Source organism: Sus scrofa, chromosome 4 (assembly GCF_054392235.1).
Source record: "Sus scrofa isolate SSC_HxYL_T2T_F1_AM1 chromosome 4, Sscrofa_HxYL_maternal_Yorkshire_Landrace_v2.0, whole genome shotgun sequence".
Taxonomy (NCBI): domain Eukaryota; kingdom Metazoa; phylum Chordata; class Mammalia; order Artiodactyla; family Suidae; genus Sus; species Sus scrofa.
In genome coordinates, this window is record NC_139386.1 from 82,212,622 (window position 1) to 82,232,447 (window position 19,826).

The 19,826-nt window shown below is 41.4% G+C and overlaps 1 protein-coding gene across 39 annotated transcripts in view; it reads left to right on the forward strand.

Moving 5' to 3' along the window:
- Positions 1-19,826, forward strand: part of ST18 (ST18 C2H2C-type zinc finger transcription factor) — a 300,959-nt gene that overhangs the window by 170,156 nt on the left and 110,977 nt on the right. For 8 of the 39 annotated variants that reach the window (XR_014843833.1, XM_085022392.1, XM_085022395.1 and 5 more), the window contains one exon: positions 19,318-19,363. The exons of 6 other annotated variants lie outside the window; for them this stretch is intronic. The gene's annotated coding sequence lies outside the window, so the exon portion shown is untranslated. Of the gene's footprint in view, positions 1-2,381; positions 2,506-3,267; positions 3,379-5,139; positions 5,221-5,820; positions 5,907-19,317; positions 19,364-19,826 lie in introns of those variants that run through there. 25 more of the 39 variants (XM_085022391.1, XM_085022399.1, XM_085022389.1 and 22 more) reach the window with 11 other exon arrangements.

Below are 19,826 nucleotides of genomic sequence, written 5' to 3' on the forward strand. Positions count from 1 at the left end.
TTAAATTGAAAGTTTAACATCATGAAATTCAAAATCCCAAGCGGTATATAAACATTAAAAGAAACTTTGGACTGCTAATCCTAGGAAATGAGTTTTATGGATTGAATTCAACAAGGCTTCAGAAATGGTTCCATCTGCTGCCTAGCAGCTGGTGAAAGGATAAATTTAATTCATTAATTCATTTGGAAAAAAGGATCCAAAGTAGTAAAGACTTCATTGCTCATAATGCATATAGGTGAAAACACAAACTGAAATCTGGCCCAATTGATCATCCTAGATAATGAGCTACATTTTGTCTTCCCTTTTTTGGTAAAGGTCTTAGTGATTGAGTCAATACGGTGTTGATTTTTACGACAATAACCAATCATTTCTAATCACTTCCGTGATTAAAAAAAAAAACAACTCAGGGAAATTCAAAGTAAGTCACAGTTTTTAATCTAGGGAACTGTGGGCATTAGAAATTTTACGTGTTCCCATTTTGCATATGTGTCCATGGCAACCGTGTGTATCTGTAGGCTTACAATGTATACATACCGATACTCTGAATCATATACATTCTGAATCGCTTCAATAACTACTTCTTTTAAGTGGTGCCATCCCATTTGTTGAAATATTCAAACTTTTTTACTACTCAGGATTAATGTCAGCAAAGTGTGCTTGAGATTCCAAGTTCATATTTACTCCAAAGTTGCAAGGTTCAAAATAACTCTTGTTTTGCTTTTTCCTCTTGCGACACTTCAAGCCAGTTATCCCAGCTTGTTCCACTCACGTGTTCTGGAGTACTTCAAAAGATAAAAAGTTGTGCTTGAAGCCGTCTTGATCACTTTGACATAGAACATGGGGAAAAGATTCATTTGGCTGGATGGCCCAGGACTTTTTAATATCTTTGCACAAAAATAGAAGGTTGAAGCCCAGTGTCTGGAATTGTTTAAATGTAACCAACATGATGAGATACCGAGAAAGTTATTGTTGTTGAATTCCCTTTAACTTGGAATCTACTTGTATCGGTGGATTTTTTTATCTGCTGGCATTTTCACGAGAGCGAGTTTTCCCCTGGAAGTGTAGGGCTCACCTTCTGGGCCAGGTAAATGTGTCCTGGTTGCCAGTGAGTGGATCATGATGGACATAAGAACACCCCTGACTGCTTCCACCAGCGTACATTCTAGCCATTCCTTTCGGATGCTGATTTCATGAATGGCTTTGACTTTTCTTTCTCTGTGGCCATAGCTCTGTGGTGGGTTTTTTGGATTTACTCTAAAGGTTCTGTTTGCACCCTGTGGGCTGGGTTAAGAATCAGGGTTTATGCATTTACTTGTACTGTTGCATTGTTTATACAGCTTTGGTTTAGTTTTGATCTTTTCTTTTTTTTCTTTTCTTTTTTTTTTTCTTTTTTTTTTTTTTTTGCCTTTGAGGCTCTTCCACGGTGTCAGCTGCTGACTGATAGTAGGAAAAACGGCCTCGTGGTGTGAATGAAAGGGACCTAGCGGTTGGTAAACAGAGATAAGGAATAAATAGAGCACAGGCAAAAGGAGATAGTTCTGTGGGGGCCCAGATTGCTGCCAGTCTGTTCAGGGGAGATGCAGGGCCTGTCCTTTTCCCAGATTAAATTAGTGTGCGAAATCTCCAGCGACCTCCTCCCCTTCTCCGCATACTCTTGAGCCAAGCTGAACAGCCTCTGCTGTAAAGTATTCATTTTACCCAGGGACAAGCCGGACAATGGACCTCTCCCTGATACTTACGGACAGCTGTCGTCATTCACGGAGCTGTCAGCATTTCATTTTTCATAGGAGTTAAAAGGGTTTTTACCTTGTAACTGAAAGAGGGCATCACTGCAACTTTGCCAGTTCCGAGGCTGCCTGGGCAGGGGGTGGGACTGGGGTGGGGGTGACTTCGGAGGAGAAACTGCTAGAGGAAGCAATTCTTTTTGGGTTTGCTAATATGATTACACTGACACAGAAATTAAATTTCAAATCTGGGTTCCTTGCTGAGAGAAAATATCTTTGATTCTGAAAGTTTAAAAAAAAAAAATTAAGGTCACCAGTGCAAACTAGATGATTTTTCTCCACCTCCCTTACCCTTGTTTTGGCTAAATCTCCATGTGTTTTATTACCTGTGAGTAACCACCCTTAAACGGTAAGCCTGAAAGATACCTCGGTAGTGTCATATTTTTTTTTCCTTTTTTTTTTTTTTTAGTGATTTACTGCAAATATATTCAGCATTTGACTGATTAAATAGACCTTTGGCAACCTTGAGGGTCACTGTGTGGAGTATGTACATAGAAAATGCATCAGCGCATTGTACCCTGGCAGCTAATGAGATTGGTCGTTAAGTAAATGACACAAAGCCTACAAAAAAAGCTTAGCAGCTCACTAGAGTATCCCAGTGTCCCCGCACACCACACAGCGACACAAACCCTGGACTACCCCAGCCTACCCTGCTTTATTCTACATCACTGCTTCCCTGATGTCAGCGTGAGAGGCAGAGAACAAAGGCTAGGAGGCACGGGTAAGTCAGTCTGGCAATTAAGCCCCAGGGAGAAAGTCGAACAAATCTTAGCCTAACCGTGGCGATGCAGGTCGGACGCTCGACAAGTAGGTCAGAACGGAGGGATTTTGCTGTCTCTTCTGGAAATATGGCTTCAGTGATCAAAGCTCTGATGCGGCTGTTATTGTTGTTTGGTGTTACCCTTGCACAAAAGTTTTTAAATTTCCAAATAAAGTGTACTCCAAAATGCCAGTGAACTTGAATTTGAGAGCTAGGCTGTCTGCTGGAGAAAGGGGGCTTTTGCAAGGGACGGCCATGCAGGTGTGTGTGCAGGTTTGAAAAACTTTCAGATGCATGAGGGAACTTTGATTTTAGTTAGTCCTACTGCTTTTAAGAGGGAACGGAAACCAGGGCATGACTGCGTGCAATGAAGTTCATTCTCATCAATACAAAATTGTCCCATCCGCTAGTGTGTATTTACCATCTGTGGGATAACCGTTGCCTTGATCAGTATCTTAAAAATCAATCAATCAAACACCAGCAAACAAGGAAAGGAAAGCTCCTGTTTTTCTGTGCGTTCCTTTTCTCTTGAATCTGCAAATAAAATCTTTGCTGTGAATCTGTAATATTGAATAGGATTAGTGGTTGTTTGCTTGCTGGACTTGGGGGTGGGAATCCAATCTCTCTGACACTGAGCGGCACTGGTCTGGCGTGTTCCCTGAAAAATGCTTTTAGAATTGCAGTATAGCATTGCAGGATCCTTTTAGAGAAATATGGCAACAGGAAGTTGCCAGAAAGTCCTATTTGCCTTGCTGAAATGTCCGTCTGCCTTAGACCTGCATACTCAGAGGACGTTTAGTTCAAGAGAGAATGGTGGTGTTACAAGACATTCAGGTAAATTCAATATTTTATTCTAAGAACTGTCAGCTCAGGGGATTGTCAACAGTTTGGGAAACTCTGACAATCTCGTAGAGAACATTTTAAAAAGTATTGCTACGTGTGGTCTTTTAAAATAGATGGATTCATAATATCCGTGTCAGGATTCAATTTTTGAGGACCCTGTCATTTAATATTAGAATGGCATGTCATCCGCTCGTGAATTAAAACTCTCCATGTTACAGAGAAACCAGTTTGCAAACTTGCGTTCCTGGTCCAGAGACATTTTTATTTATTTAAGAATATGGAAATATTATGATACAGAATAAATTGTTTACTGTTAGTATTCATGAGAGATTCACAACAGAGGTTCATAATATGGTCTGGGTGATCAGAGGTCACATACTTTTTTTTTTCTTATCTTGAAGTACTTTTCTCTTTCCAAATATATTCCCAACATTCATTTTATGTATATGAGTCATTTAAGACTATGCATGTACAGTATGTAACAGGTCTTATGTATTACAAACTCTATTATTTTTACAGTAACCAGAATTTGAAAGGAAATAGATGTTGTGAAGAAAGTGGTATAATTGTGCCTTGTTATTTCAAGTAAATTATATGTAGGGAGGAGAGACTTTGATTTGGCTAAATTCAGATGTTTCTAATATGTAATCTCATCACCAGGCCTTTCACCGCGTAGAAATCATGGAAAAAGCACGCTTTCGGAAAGTGGTTACAATTGCTACCTAACAATTGTAGTTGAAGGCAGAGTTATGCAACTAGTTCACTCTTCGGAGTGTTCTACATACGTGAGGTTCTCCTTCTGTCCTGAGCATTTAAATTTGAGTCTGGTGTAGTATATTGGGGGTGGAGGGTGCTGATGTTTGTCATGTGAATACAGGAGTGAAGTGAGGAGAAAACACAATCCCTTTGGATGCTCTATGTGTTTCGCTCCTGTCCCAGCCGGCTTGGCCCAGGTCTGCTGGGTGCGTCCCTGTGGATAAAACTGAGTGGGAACTTTCACAGAAATAGAACTGTCGCCCTTCAAAACCACATCGAGCTGTGTTGTAATTAAGACAAGAGGGCACAGATCATTACTTTTGCTTTATGGGAGCTCGTTTTCACCACTGTGGGTCTTGAATTTGAAAGATTTTTTTTTTTTTTCGTATTTAACTATGAAAGTACTCAGAAAGTGATAACTTTCTTCTTCAAAGAGATTTGAGGAACTTGATTTCTGTTGACAGAAGTCAACTTTATGCTACTGAACTTTTATTCAGATTTGCTTATTTGAGAAATAAGTATTCTAAGTTCAAAGGCTGGGACTCCCTGCTGGGAGTTAACTGTGGAGGCGTTCCCAGCCCCAAGGACCCACACCGAGCAGCTAGGGAAGGTTTCCGAGGGACCAGGCCATCCTCGTAAGTGCCATGTGAGTGACACACAGGGACAAGAGAATCTGGCACACTTCTTTCTTGAGTTCCTGTGTTTGAAACCTGGCTCTTCTGTTTACCAAATCTGTGGTCCTCGATGGTTCTTTAAGGCTTCTGAGCCTTGGTTTCCTGGCCTGTTCGATGGGGCCTGGCGTGGATCAATCTTGTCCTATGACCACTGTGAAAATGAATTGAGAGCACGTTCCTCTGGCCCCTGGTGGAGCGTGCGTAGTCTAAAAGCGTTTGCTGCTTCAACTTTCCCTGGAGCCTGAATCAGGAAGGGACCTGCCAAGACCATTGCATGTTTGCACCACCCGCACAGAACTCTGTCTCGTGTTTTCACTTTCAGAGCCCTCAGTTTTGTGAGAGTCCTCGAAAGATTGTGAAAAGTCCCTTTTACGTGGCTGTGCGTGCTCATATCAAGGCTAAGGTAACCGGTTAAACATCCCCCATGGGTATGGATGTGTGTGATGACATGGGCTTATTTAGTTTGATTAACAGCAATCAAAAGTGACTGTGAGCATGTCATTACATTGCAACGTAAACTTTCTATAAGCAGAACTACTTAATTTAGTTTAATTTCAAAATGAAATATCCACAATTTAAATATTTAATCAGAGCGAAGCTCTGTAAATACTATTAGGCCTACTCCTCATTTTTAAAAAAAAAAATTAATGTCTTTCTTTTTTTGTCCCTTTGGGATTGATTTCATAAACTTTTGGCTTAGATGATTTCTTTTAGTTGATACTGTGATTTGTTAAACATTTTTTTCCTCTTCAAGGACGTTATGATTGGAAAATGTTTTGTTTTATCAACTATTCAAAGAAACTTGAACCTAATTTACAGCTAAATATTTGAAAATTCTATTCCAGTGAAACTCGTATCTAAGAGATAACCAAATTTCTTTACCAATATTTAAATATTATTTTGTCAAATGTGGCATCAAATTTATAAGCTTTCAGGTATGAATTTATTACTTTTTTTGGTTTAACTCTTCAGATACTTATGGTAGGAATATTTCTTCTGATAGGATTTGACCTGTACATTCAAGTTGCAACTTTGCAAGAATTTTGTTGCTAAGAAGAATTTATGATCTTGTGTATCTTGTATCTACAGGTAAATTGTGTTGACTTTCAAAAATGCGAATGCGTTCAAAGTCTCATTAGTGACTTATTTATACTACTAAGTAGTATTCACTACAACCATATAATAGCTTTTTAGATCAGAACGTTTTCATTTATTTGACTCATACAGTATAAATATGGAGCCAAAGATATATCTGCACAATACATATTCTCCAAATATTCCTCAGTAATATATTTGGTGGTTTACCTGAGTAAAATATATATTAATCAATATGCTATTATAATGAAGTGTTACACTTGGTATTTCCATGAGAAAAATATTTATATGATGATTTCATTAAAAAATAAGTACACAAATGTTGGTGGTAACTTGTCTTCATCTTTTCCAAAATTTAAAAATAACATAGATAGTTGAGTTTAATTTCCTAAATTTTGAGTTTTTCTCATGAAGGAAACATGACTCAAGGCCAGCGTGTAAACCTTGCCTCATCTTTTTTTTCCCACATACATCCAATACCTGTCCCAATTTCTATGGGAGTGAATTCATGCTTGACATGAAACAAAACTTAGTTATCTCGACTTATAATGCTATGCAGAACCAGGCTGAAATGAAATGGTTAATTATTTAAATAGAATAAACAGTATTTTCATTCCTGGCGTGTAGATTAAAGAGAATAAGACAACAAAAAATGAAAAATTTTGTTATTGAAAACCTAATTTGTAAAAGAATGCCATCAGCTAGGAAGATGCGTCCACTGTTTGCTCTTTTGTTTCTATAGTATATTTGGTATGAATCAAAATGAAGGTATTTACCTCTTTTAAATTTTCTTCTTTCAAATAACAAACAATGGTCGGGAATTAGTCTGAACATTTCTATTCTGAAGGGTGAAAAAGGGGTGAGGATGAAATATGCTCATGAAGAAAATGAAATCAAGAAAAGATTGAGGCTTGACAATGTGCCTGCCGCAGGAAGGGGGCAAAAATTAGAGGACCCAACCTATTATGTACAGAGCCCTTGATCCTTTTTTGTGTGAAATATACCAGTGTCTACCAAAAGGGTTAAAGAAAATGCATTCTGTTGCATCTGCTTACTAAATCCCTTACTTTAGTAGAAATTCAAATTTTGTAAAGATTATTCGTTTTATTGATGCATATAATTATAATCACAAGCCATCTGCTGATTTGGCAGGCATGGTTAAAATTCTCTAACTCTCATAACCTTTCAAGTACAGTGCCCTTGGGACTCTATTTCACTTTTATATTTTGGAAAACATGTAGGGACAAACAAGGGCGGTCATCGGCAGAATGTCAGGCCCGAGGAAGGGGAGAATGAAGACCGGGTGCCGTGGCGGCTATTTTTAATGGGAGAGGAAGTTATTTTTCTCCTTTTCTCTTTATTTTTAAATTTTTTTTTATTTTTTTGCTTCTGACTTCATGAAGGATTATCCTAGTTCTATGATGTATTTAGGAAAAATTTTTTTTCCCCCTAGGGATTAAAGCTCTGTCAGTTTACCCCTGCAAGGCAGGTTCTAAGTCTAAACAAAAACAAATAAAAAACCTTTCTGAATATTGCTTACATTGGCTTTCACAGGTAAATCCAATATAGTTCTCCAGGACTTTTCTGAGATCTTAGACTATTCCACTGGTCTTATTTTTCTGAAATACTCACTTTCGACTGAGCGGCCTTCCAGCCACAGAGTTCAGATTGTAGGACAGTTTGTATGTTTGGGTGGACCTTTGGTTTGAAGGGCAGATTTCCGGGTGTTTTTGCATGAAATCCCAGGCTGAGACTTGCCATGGCAGGGCTCTTCTCGTGGCCCTGCTCTGCTCCCATAAACACGTGAAGTTTGGTGACATTCTGTGTCTGCTTCCCTCACTACCTTGGGGTCGTTTCTACAGAATCAAACCTGGTCAGCCCAGCGATGGATGCCAACGAGCAGGTTTGGTGATGAGCGCTGGCACATAGGCCCTATCAGAGCAGACTTCAGGTGGCTGGGGCACCGGCAGAAGCTGTGGGGTCCGAGACCTGGCTTTGTCCAGCAGTGGAAACATATATCTCCTTCCCTCCTTCCGTCTCTTGTGGGCGCATGTGCATACACACGCTTACACGCACACAGACTCATATAGTCCCCCCCCTTACACTCATACACACTCACACACACATCTCATGCACCTGTTAAATCATTGACTCAAGAACTATTTCTTATGTTTGGCAAATAAGGAAAAGAACTTCTGTCCTGCTGGAGAGCCCAGGGAACTATATCCAGTCTCTTGGGATAGACCACGATGGAAGATAATATAAGAAAAGGACTGTAGGAGTTTCCTTTGTGGCTCAGTGGGTTACAAACCCAACTAGTATCCACGAGGATTCTGATTTGATCTGTGGCCTTGCTCAGTGGGTAAAGGATTTGGGGTTGCCGTGAGCTGTGGTGTAGGCCGCAGACGTGGCTCAGATCTGGCGTTGCTGTGGCTGTTCTGTAGGCTGGCAGCTGCAGATCCTATTCAACCCCTAGCCTGGAAACTTCTGTATGCCATGGGTGTGGCCCTAAAATAAAGGAAAAGAATATATATATGTGTATATATATACACACACACATATGTATATGAGACTGGGTCACTTTGCTGTACAGAAGAAATTGGCACAACACTGTAAATCAACTACACTTTAAAAAGTTTTTTTTAATTAAATAATAGAAAAAAAGAAAAAGGACTTCTGGTACAAACGTTGTGCATAGGAATTTTTTCACAATTCTACTCATGGTCAGATGTCGTGAAGTGGTTGAATGACCCCACCTTGACAAGTTGCTTTATTTTCATCACATCTGTCACATTGAGAGTTGGGCCAGTGACCACTGGGGTCCTTTTCATTCCCCCAATTCTATAACTCTACAAGTTTTTTATAATGATAACATCCCCACATTTGAAAAATAGTTCACAGACAGCCGAAGTCTTTGCTATACCAAAGACACACATATTTAGCAGGCCAGTCACCTCGGGAGGGGAGGTAGCCTATTCTTAGAACCGTATGAGTGCCAGCTCTGAGGCTAAACATCACATCGAGGTAAGCATTAGGCCAAATAGCCAGAAAGCTTGGGTCTGTGCGTGTAAGCAGAGACACCTGGAAACACCTGATCATTGAATTCTTCCTCTCAGAATTGAGGTGTCAAGCGGAGGATGTTATTTTTTCCTACTATGATAATAAGACAGCACTGACCCAGTGCCAGCCACTAGTTTGAGTCATTTGCAGCTATGAATTCTCTTCATTCTAACAAGCAGAGCAAGAGCTGATAGGTCAGGTTTTGCAGATGAGAAGACTGTGCCCTGGGCATGCGTGTCAACCTGCTGGGGACCTGGGACTTGGCAGCAGGTCAGAGTGCTTGACACCGCTGGGCGCCATGGCCTCGGGCAGCAGGGGTTACACGTTTGGTCTCGACTTCTATTTCTCTGTGGACCTGTGAAGATTACACTTTGCTTAACAGAATGTTGGGAAACATAGATGATGGGTTACAACTATGTTTAGACTCCTTGTAGTATTTGTTTTTACCTTTTAGATCTGAATTAGGCAGTTACTGTTATGATGCTCACATAGTTTCCTTACATTATTGTAGAAGATTCACTTGAAAACATTGTTTAATCTTTAGCAAATACTGTGTTGAGATCTAACACTGAGTAAAAAGAGTCAAGTTAATGAGACTTGACAAAAATCCTTTAGAAGAGAAAATGTATTTAAAATCATTTTATTTTAGATTATCAGTATTGAGCACAGAAACTTTGAACAGTGTGAGAAATGCAAAAGGGTTTGTTGAAATAAAGGATTTAAGGGAGTTCTCTTGTGGCTCAGTGGGTTAAGGGTTAGGCATTGTCACTGCAGTGGCTCAGGTTGCTCCTGCGGTGTGGGTTCCCTCTCAGGCCTGGGACTTCCACATGACTTGGGTGTGGCCAAAAAAAATTCTAAGAACAAAGAGTTTCAATCACAGTAGAACTCTTCCTCGGTAAATACCACATCAAGTTCACAATAGATGGAGTTTCCGACATGGTGTAGCAGAAACGAATCCAACTAGCAACCATGAGTTTGCGGGTTTGATCCCTGGCCTCGCTCAGTGGGTTGAGGATCAGGTGGTGCTGTGAGCTGTGGTGTGGGTCAAAGATGCAGCTCGGATCCCATGTTGCTATGGCTGTGGTGTAGGCTGGCTGCTGTAGTTCCAGTTCCTTCCCTAGCCTGGGAACCTCCATATGCCATGGGGTGTGGCCCTAAAGCAAAAAAAAAAAAAAAGTTCATAAGAGATGAAAATATCTTCTTCCAGCTGGATCAGATTTAAGATATTGTTTGTGGTTTATGGTTTATGGTTTCCAAGAGTGAGGTAAAAAATGTAAGTGTCAAATGTAATAAATTCACTGAGTAATAAAAAAATAAAAATAAATGTAAGTATCAATGCTGGAAAACTGAAAAAGGTTATTTAGGGTCTCAGGTGACTAAGAAATATTGATGTGTCCAGAAGGTGTCAGAAGTATAGAGAAAGGATTAAGACGTGGCTCCTGGCCTCAGGGACCTTCAGAGTCAGAGCAGAGGCCAGTGGTGTAGACGAAGCCACATGCTGGGTCAATAATCTCATGACGGGGAGGCTTGTGCATGCAGAGGCCAGTGCGGAGATAAAATAGTCTAGAGCCAGGTGCCTTTCCAGTCTGCCATTCAGCCCTACTGTGTGTGGGGCCAGAGCACTTTGCCAGGCATGGTCAGTTCTCTTCGCCTACAAATGGTAAAGTTATGGCCTAAAAAATAGAATGACTCCCTTTGCTTGGCAGTGTCCTCGGGGAGGTTTTCATAGACGAGGCATTTAATCAGTCTTGAATCCATCCATTCCACCAACTTATTGAGCATTTACTGGGGTCCAGCCACTATGTCATGCATTGAGGTTACAGACACAAGTTGTTTGTTTGTTTTTTGTCTTTTTAGGGCCGCACCCGAGGCATATGGAGGTTCCCAGGCTAGGGGTCGAGTCAGAGCTACAGTTGGCAGCCTACACCACAGCCACAGCCACGCCAGATCTGAGCCACATACATGTTCGACCTATACCACAGCTCACAGCAATGCCAGGTCCTTAACCCACTGACCGAGGCCAGGGGTCGAACCTGCATCCTCATGGATACAATTGGGTTCATTAGCCCTGAGCCACAGCGAGAACTCCCAGACACAAGCACTGTAAGATGTCATACCACGCCAGGTCACACAGCAATCCCACATTCACAGCATAATGGTGGCCTGCGTATTTCCAGAGGCATGCCCAGGATGTGGATTTGGAAACTAATCGAGTCATAAATAACAGACATGTGTCCAGGATTTACAGGATGGTTGGTTAACCAGGTTAAGAGGTTCAGAAGGAAGACGTTGTTTAGAGGCTGGTATAGCTTGAATGCAAGACAGCCAGGTGGGGATGCTGAGGGTCCAGCTGATCAGGGAATCTGAGGTTGACGAGCAAGATCTGAGTCAGAGAGGTGGACACTGGGTGTGGTTTCCAAGGAGAAGATATGGAGAAGGATCAAAGTTAGGAGCTCCAGGAATATCGGTGTTGAGTGGGAAGGTGGAAATGGGGGGCCAGTGAAGGAGGGTATAGAGAGAGGGGTGAAGAGAGCCAGAATTCAGAGAGAGCAGGACACAGACAGCCTGCTCGGAAAATAGACTGAAATACACCTGCGATACACTGAATAGGAGGCCACTGGTGATGTTAGCCAGAGTCACTTGATGTGGCCCAGGGGCTGGGAGCCAGGTGAGAGCAAGAAGGCTCTGGGGATTTTGAAAGGTCTGACCCTGAACAGCAGAGATGGCAACGCAAAGAGGTGAAGTGTGTTTATGTGCTCACGAGAAGGAGCCAGAAGACGTAACAAGGCTGGGATGTTTGAGGCTGGGAGCAAGTGGGAAGCAAGCGTAACAGAGCCCGGTGGAGAGCCTGCAGTCAGCAAGCACGAGGGACCTTCCCCTAGAACCAGAGCAAGGGGGAGGGGGCGGATGCAGAAGGAGGTCTGTGCCGGTGAGGCTGATACGCTGGGACCATTCAGAATACAGAGCCCCAAAGTTGTCTGTAAAGTTCAGCAGCAAAGCTCTGTGTCAACTCTGCCATTAACACGGGAGTCTTTATTAATTACTACATTTATATCATGTTAAAAATGAAAGGTTCTACATCACTCCTAAATGTTGTGTACATTGCATTGGCACGGAAACCCAGGAGACTAGTGAGGACCAGAGGAGCTCAGAGCTTGAGCTGTCCTAGAAGATGCATTAGGAAGGGGGTGGGGGCGGGGAGAGCGCTCTGCTGGGACCGGTGAGGAAGAGGAAAGGACTGGCTTCTGTTCACTGAGGACCAGTCACACAGTTGGGAATGAGGTGTTGGGATCATAGCAGATACATATCTGCCCTTGAACTCCTTTCTTTTTCTGCTTTTCCCTGATTGATATGGAATATGAAACTTGGGCTGTTAGCCTTCTCTTTATCTTTAGCACCTGCACCCCAGACCATCCACCTTCTCAGTCTTCCCAGAAGACTGATGTGGCCTGGAAACTGACTTGCCTGCTTTCCCTCCTCTGCTCACGGTGACAAGAGCATCCTTTCATGCTTAAAACAAAATATGCCTCCTCACTATGGTCTGTGTGGCTCCAGGTTTATTGAGATATAATTCACATACCATACAACTCACCCACTTAATGTTACAGTTCAGTTGTCTTTAGTATTTCAGACTTACCTACCCATTTGAGAACCTTTTCCTTCCCCTACAAAAGAAACTCCGAACCCCTCAGCCATCACCTTCTAGTGTCCCCTCCACCTCAAGTTCTAGGTAACCACAAGGCTTTGTTTTCATAGATACACCTATCCTGGAAAGTTTGTATAAATGGAATAGCATCCTATATGGTCTTTTGTGACTTTTCTTTCACTTGGTGTAATATTTTCAAGGCACATCCATGTTGTATTATGTATCAATACTTCCTTCCATTTGATTGCTGAATGATATTCCAATGGATGGATAGATCACATTTATCCATTCATTAGTTAATGAACATTTGGGTTGTATCCACTTTTCCACTGTTACAAACCATGCTGCTATGAACATTCATGCACATTGTGTGTGTGTATGGACATAGGTTTTTATTTCTCTTGAGTATGTACTTAGGGGTTGAATTGCTGGATTATATAATAACTCTATGTTTAACCATTTGAAGAACTGCTGGATTGTTTTCCAACACAGCGGCACCATTTCACATTCCCACCAGCGGTTGATGAAAGTCCGGTTGCTTCACAGCCTTCACCGGCACTGGTTATTGTCTGTCTTTTTATCATAGCCATCCTAGTGGGTGTGATGTGGTATCTCATTGTGGTTTTGATTTGCATTTCCTGAGTGACTAATGATGCTGAGCATCTTTTCATGTGCTCATTGTCCATTCGTACATCATCTTTGGAGAAATGTCAATTCAAGTCCTTGGCCCATTTTTAATTGAGAAATTTATCTTTCTGTTATTGAGTTGTGGTTTTTTTAAATATGTTCTGGATAGGACCTAGGCACATAGTTCCTGTATTCTTTCTTAAATGAACAAAGATTACTTTTACTTCAATTAAAAACCCCCCATCTTTAACCAACAGTATTTTCCCACAACAATTATCACTGCTCTAAATTGTATCATATACTTATGGTTTCCTTAGCTCTTTGGTTTGGCTCCCACACTGGAATATAATTTCTGTCTTGTCCCTTCCTGCTTCTCCACCTCCTCTCTTACGATGATGAGAGACTGTTGTGATTAAACACAGGGACCTTGCAGTGAGAGTCCAGTTGCCAGTGCTGCTCCCCAAGAGCTGGGGGACTCTGGGCACATATGTTACTTCTCTGTGTTTTAATCTCTTTATTTGGAAACTGGGAAAAATTAATAATCCCTGATTGACATAGCTGTTGTACAAATTGAGTTAAAGTATGATATATATATAAAGCATTTACTAAAGTATCTAGCACAAAGAAATAATAGAATTTAAAAGTCAACAAATATTTTTAAATGAATACTTAATGAATTTTTCTACTAACTTGAAGAAAATGGATGGACTGTTAAATTTCCAAAGATTTAATTGGTCTCATCAACACACATCCTCACTGTGACCAGACGGGGCTAAAATTGAGTACCACCTACCTGTGGGCTTTGAATAAAGGCTGAACTCTTTGGGGATTGTGGACTTTTATAGAATTTCTACCGTGTGCCATGCTTTTAATGAGTGACATCTCCTATGTCCTCATGGCTCTAGAGGGAGGTTCTGTTATTGCGCCTTTTTAACAGATGAAGAGGCTGAAGATTAGGAAAGTTAAATACAGTCCTGACTGAGATCATAGAAGTAGCCAGTGTCAGAGTTAGGATTTAAAGTCAGGTTGGTGTGATCTCAGAGACAAAGCGTGTCCTGTCACCCTTATGCCGTTGCTGCCTGGGGCCAGGGCTCAGGGTCTCCCATGATCAACAAGCATTTCCCAAGTCATTTGTCACTGTCTTTCCCCACATACCAGTTTTAGGATTTTTACCATATTTCATTGTCTCCATTATCTTGAGCTCCTTGTGAATCTTGCTGGGGTTTGCTCAAAGAAAGACTTCATCTGCCATTTTAGCCAGTGCTACACAGCGGAAGAAGCCCTGGCACCACACATGGTCTTGAATATTTTCTTAAATTAGGAGTAGTCATGTTGACCTCCTCAGGCTGTTTTGAAGCTTAAATAAGATAATACATCACGAGGTGCCTAGACCTCTGCATGGGTCAGCATCGAGGCACAGTTGTGACAGCTGTTGCTGAAAGCCTCATCTGATTTTATTTTTCTTTTTCCTCCCTCCAATCATTTAAAGCATCATCCACCACCTCCACTATCTAATTCAAGATCAGCTTGTTGCTTAGCACATTCACGATCAGTAATACTATGTTTCTTCTATTACCTTTTAATTTTGCTTCGTGATACCTTAAGAACTGCCCAATTTAGTTTCTTTATGCAATTGTAACATTCCAGTCGCTCTTCCACTTTTAATATATGATGAACAGGTTGTGACAGTCCTTAAGTTTTAATCCCTCCCATTTCCCCTTGAGTTAAAGTCAATAGTTACATGTACGGGTATAGTAAGGTTACATAAGGTTTTTGTCTACTTTAATTTGCAAAGTTATTTTTAATTTGTAAAGTTAATCTTTATTTATAATTTGTAAAGTTAATCTTTAATGCACAAGTAAAACTATTCATAAGATGCTTGTTTTGTACTAGTTTTCAGCTATAACATTGATAATACAATAATCTACTTTAAGCATTGCGTTTATTAGCCTTATTAGCTGATCTATTTTGTATGTTTTCACATGCATAACTTTTTGCTACGTGCAATGGGTACTTTCATGTTTTATCTCCAGATATTTGATTCATTGTTTGCCTAAAATTCATACTCCAGAGGCAGTGCCCTGATCACAGATCCCTATTTCTTAATAATTAGTCAATAGCCCTCAAGTAGCCAACTTTCACTGGGTGTCTGGACTATGGAGGAAGCTGAGAGGAGAGTTTCCTGGCCCAGGGGAGCCTCAAAGAGGGAAGATGAAGAGCATGTGGAGGGTGATGCTCTCTGGGTTGGGGGCTGTGATTGGAGTCAGCATAGCTTTCTACAGGAACAGGGAGCCTGACTTGGGAAGAGGAGTTAAGAGATGAGAGGAAACCCATCCAGGTCACTCAGAGCCCAAGTCTTTTTTTCATGGGCATTCTTATCATTCACTTCAAAAACCCATTGTATAAATTACATCTTTAAAAGTAGGGATTCTGGAGTTCCCGTCATGGAAGAAGGTTCGATCCCTGGCCTCACTCACTGGGTAAAGGATCTAGCATTGCTGTGAGCTGTGGTGTAGGTCACAGAGGTGGATCAGATCCCGAGTTGCTGTGGCTGCGGGTGTAGGCTGGCAGCTACAGCTCTGATTCGACCCCTAGCTTGGGAACCTCCATAAGCCACATGTGTAGCCATTAAAAAAAAAAAAAAAAGCAGGGATTCTGTCATTCTTCCAAGGAATTTCCTTCTTGTACACAATTCTTTGGAAAAATTTAATGTGTCCCCAAAATATGTAGACTGTTTCCTTTAACAGAAAACTCAGGCCAGGTTCCTGGGATCTGGCGAGAAACCAACAAACATAATGGGCTGGAGTTGCATAAGCACAGGACAAAGTGCCCAATATGAACTGTCCTGATCTCTGACGAGCCAGGAGACAACTGTAAAAGTAGCTGTCCAAGGGACCAGAGGCTCTTATTTCGTCTGATTCATCTTAACTCCTAAAACCACCCGAGGAGAGAGATCACTTAAGGTCCTAAAACTCACCACCATCTCTGCCATGACAGCAGTGTGTACAGCCGACCTAAATTCACAGGATTTTGAGTTCTCCTCTACTCAAACTGTACACCCTGAGCTCCGTGCTTCTGCTGGAGAGATCTCTTCAAACCATCAGATTGTTCTCCCAAGTTACCAAGAAAAAACTCGGCACCCTCGTGTCCTCAACGATTTTTATCTTATTGCCTCTTTGCTTTGTACAACAGAAAAAACTGTGCTATTAGAGGGGCACACGCCACACACCCCTCTCCGCTCTCCAGGACTCCACCTGTTTGTATAAACACTCTCCCCTCTTCTCCAGAAGAATAGGTGCTTAATGAAGATTTGAGTGAATAAGTTAATGATTCATTAAATAATACTCTTCTGTACAGAGAAGTTTGGCTGCAATGGCATTAATCAGATTCCTTGTTTATGACATTATCTTCTTGTATGTAGATGAGGTTGATGCTTTTTAAAATAGCTTTGTTAAATAATTATCAGTGGGATTGCAAGACCAAATAAGAGGTGGTGAGGGTTCGGAAGGGGCTTTGATTCCTTTAAAACTGTTCTTATTGGCTTCCTGCTCTTTCTTACATGGAGCCATATTCTCCTAGCTTTCCTGGAATACTATGTAGTAAGTTTGTGTTTCAGAACCTTAAATAGTTTGTCCTGGCCCGAGCAGGTCTCTGCCAAAGCATCTAAATTTTGCTCAGTGACTCACCTTCTATTGGATAATCTTCCTTCACCTCTTTACCAAGACGCGCTCCAGCAATATTTTGTTCTGCAATTGCTTGCACTCTCCTCGTTTGTGTATTCCAGTAAATAAGGTTGCAGAATGCCCTTGTAAGAGCTTTATCAGTGAGTTATTTACTGGGACAGCAATGCAAATATATTTTCAGTATTAGACTAAAAGGTGTTTGCAGCCTTCAAGAAGTTTTCATGGTAATGTGTTCTTCAAAATAGCAGCCATTGAGAGAGAACACTTCACATAGTGTATATGAGAAACTCGCTGTGCCACTTAGCAATAAGTCAATTTACTAGGGCTGGTAAAACCCTGAACGTCTCAAGGAAATGTGCATCATTGCTTGACACTGAAATTTGTTTTCATGAGATAATTTTTAATTAATTCATCCTCTTGTTTTATTTGCTTTGGGCCAGTTTAAATGCTGTGCAGTTTTAGGTTTATAATTTGTGAGCTTACATTTGATAATGGCACCTGTGATGAAGAAGGACATAATTGCTGTTTCTTTCTTGACATGAATGGCTTCATCTGAACGGAAGATCAAGTTCAATAAGCTATAAAGTGGTTCTCAGAATGTACTCCAAAGATGGGCCAGAACACTCACTTTTTAATCTGTTCCTTTCTGCCGTAAAGTAGTAAAGACAGAGCAAATGGGTAGGCTAGAATAGAGTGGAACTGCCTCTGTTCCATGTGGATGCAGACCGTTTAGCCTTTGGATTGGCATTCTTCAAAGCAAGCATCCGTGATTATCTCAGGCAAGGCTTCTCGAAGTGCAGCCCCAGAACCGTCAGCACCTGTGTCACCTGGGCACGTGTCAGAAAGGTACACTCCCAAACCCCACTCCAGACCACACTGCAGGTGATTCTGGCGCTGGCTGAAGTGTCACAACTCTGACACTTGCTGTTCAGGGTGTGGTCCATGGAGCGACCGGAACCCCTGGACCCTCATTAGCAACTCAGGACCTGCATTTTCACAAGACACCAGGTGATCCAGGTGCATTTTAGAATCTGAGAGCCACTGACCTAAGTTAGAGCAGGAAATGTTCAGGGGAAGGTATCCGCCTTTCGGAGGCGCTCGGGAGGCTGTCGAGGGGGGTCAGCGGGTACTTTACTGCTTGTGAGCACCTTCCAGTTCTCTCTGGAGTAAAAAGGGGAAGAGGTGTGTACACTTCTGGGCCACAATGTTCAAAAACATGCCAGGGCACACGTGTCTGCACCGTGGGATAGAGGGCAGAACAGTTATCTGGGTGGCAGAGCTATTAAATGGATAATAAGTCATATGCGTGTATATAGACACACACATATATACACATACACATCATATAAATAAATATATATACACATTCCCATGATGACCTAGATATTTTAGGTGAGAGCATAGTTTTCAAGTCTAATTTTTTTTCAGAAACTCAATTTACTAATTCCCTTTTCATGTACAAATAAATCTAAGATATGTTTTGTGTCCTTCTACCTTAGATTATTTTCTACGCGCGAATTAATTTTCCAAAATGCATCTTTTTACCAGGGAAGGAGGTAGCCCACTTTTGGGTCTTGCCTGATTCCTACAGGGTCATTGTTGCAGTGCCGAGGAATCAGGAAGACAAAGCTTTCGGTGGAGGCCATGAAGTTTGCCTCTTTCAAGGACTTGGCATTTTCCATCTTCTGGTGGTGAAGCCAGTGGCGGGGGGAGAAAAGAAGAGGTGACCAAGTGGAATCTTATTTGTAAGAATATTTTTAGCATAGAAACACATGAAAGTTAAGGGATTTCCAAAAAAAAAAAAAAAAAATGCTTTGGAAATCTTTGCACCACAAACGCCCCCGTATGTAAATAGGACTGTCATCCGCTGTTTGTCCACAGCGAGGGCTCCAGATGAACCAGGGCTGTGTGCGCTGACAGGAACAGCTGACTCATTAGCAGAGAGCAGTGAAAGGTAATTAACCCTGGGAAAAGTACAGCTGCCGTGCGGGCTGTTCCTTTCTGTAGGATCTGATTAGAAATTAGTGTTAAACCACTGATTCTTTAAAAAAAAAAAAAAAAAAAAAAAACCCTGTCATTGATAATTCACTTTCACTCTCAGGTGTGTCCCCAGAAAAGGTTCTCAAATGTACTTGTCTACAAAAGGACTCAGATCTAAAAGGCATTTTCGGATCTCAGTAGACACCTGTTTTTCTTGTTGAGGGGCGTTCTTTCAAATGAATATTGTTTGACTCTGGAAGAGTGGTGGTGCCTTAACCCATTCTCTCATAGTCAGTATGGAAATGACTTGAAAAGATTGTTCTATGTAGTTAATAAGCTGCAGATAATTACCCTTTAATTAAGTTTCTCTTTTTCTTTCCGTTTTTCCTCTGACGACGCTTGTCATCAGTAGCAATGGAAAGTCTCCACTTCGAATCCAGTGGACGTTAGGGAAGGTAAGCGAAGAATATTTAGAAATAAACTTTCCCCCAAAGAGGAGGAGCCCTAACTTTCTGATGGCCTCCAAGACTTGAGGATTTAAGGAACGTGGTTTTAGGGGACAAGCAAAGATGCCTGATTTTGTTCGTGTTGGTGTCATCGTGGTCATTTGCGTTATAATTGTTTATTTTTCTGAGAAGTGTGTACACCTGTCCATCTTGGTTTCTGACCTCACATGTCCCATAAGAGGAGCATCAGTACTTCGGGGTGTACATATGTCCCTAAGGAACAGGATGGGCAGCATAGCCCCCCAGCTGCCTATGTCCTAATACCTGAAACCTGTGAATATGTTACTTCCTGAGCAAAAGGAGTGTGATTAAATTAAGAATCTAAAGATGGGGAGATTATCTGGGTGGACTCACCTCATTGCAGGACCAAGAGAAAGGTGGAATCATGAAGATGCCCCACTGAAAAGAACTC